The sequence below is a fragment of the Elephantulus edwardii genome, unplaced genomic scaffold (genome assembly GCF_000299155.1).
Source record: "Elephantulus edwardii isolate Elephantulus edwardi_28Jun2011 unplaced genomic scaffold, EleEdw1.0 scaffold00055, whole genome shotgun sequence".
In the NCBI taxonomy this organism is placed as follows: domain Eukaryota; kingdom Metazoa; phylum Chordata; class Mammalia; order Macroscelidea; family Macroscelididae; genus Elephantulus; species Elephantulus edwardii.
In genome coordinates this window covers 16794972-16796203 of record NW_006399805.1, presented here as the reverse complement: position 1 = coordinate 16796203, position 1232 = coordinate 16794972, and the positions used below count along the sequence as shown (strand labels likewise).

The following is a 1232-nucleotide window of genomic DNA, read 5'->3' as shown; positions in this document are numbered from 1 at the left end:
GGCACATTACAACAACAACAACATAGTCTCCAATATGGATTGAAGCTCAATATCAAGAAGACAAAGATTCTCACCACTGGGTCAACTTGGCAGCACCATGACGGATGGAGAAGAGATTGAGGTTGTTAATAGTTATAGCTTGCTTGGCTTCATAATCAACAGTTTTGGCATCAGCAGTCAGAAAATTAAAATACGAATTGCACTTGGAAAATCGATAGACAGGGACCTCTCCAGAGTACTGAGAAGCAATACTGGTCTAGAGACTGACATCTCAGGTGCGCCTGACCCAGCCCACTGTCTTTGCACTTACTGGCTATGCATCAGAAAGCTGGACAATGACTAAGGATGACAGAAGAATTGATGACTTTGAGTTGTGGTACTAGAGTCCCGAACATATCATGGACTAAGAAAACAAATAGGTCAGTCTTGGAGAGTGTGAAACCAAGTTTCTCCCTGGAGGCTAGGATTTTGAAGCTCCATTTCACATATTGTGGGCATGTGGCCAGGAAAACCAGTCTTTAGAGAAGGAAAATCATGCTCGGAAAGGTGGAAGGACAGCATAGGAGAGGAAGACCCCAGATGAGATGGACTGATACAGTAACTAGGGCAAAAGGGGGGTAGGTGTGTCGGAGTCAGTGAGAATGGCTCAGGACAGAGTAGGCTTCTGAGCTTTGTACATAAGGGCTGCTATGAGTCAGAGTCAACTTGATGGCACTTAACAAAAGTAACAACAACACGTGATCCACTGAGACTTGACATTGTTAAGTGCTGCCAAGTCAACTCTGACTCATAGCAGCTCTATGTACAACAGTTCTGAACCCTGCTCTATCTTGAGCCAATTTCATTGTCTCTGACACATCTATTGTAGTCAATGAGTCAATCCATCTTATCCAGGGTCTTCCTCTCTTGTGCTGACCCTCCACCTTTCCAAGCATGATGTCCTTCTCCAAGGACTGGCCCCTCCTGGCCACATGCCCAAAATATGTCAAATGGAGCTTCAAAATCCTTGCCTCCAAGGAGCAGCCTTGGTTTCTCCCTTTCTAAGTCGGCCCTGTTTGTACTCATAGAAGTCCATGGTATATTTAACACTCTTCTCCAGCACCACAACTCAAAGACATAAATTCTTCTTCTATCATCCTTAGTAATTTTTCAGCTTTCTGATGCATAGCAAGTAATTGCAAAGACCATGGCTTAAACTGGGCACATCTCTACATTGACATCATTGCTCTTCA

The 1232-nt window shown here is 44.1% G+C and overlaps 1 pseudogene; it reads left to right on the top strand.

Annotated features, from left to right (window-relative positions):
• The first annotated feature begins 708 nt into the window (after window positions 1–708).
• The window catches only part of LOC102854932, a 9624-nt pseudogene continuing 9100 nt past the window's right edge, over window positions 709–1232 (top strand).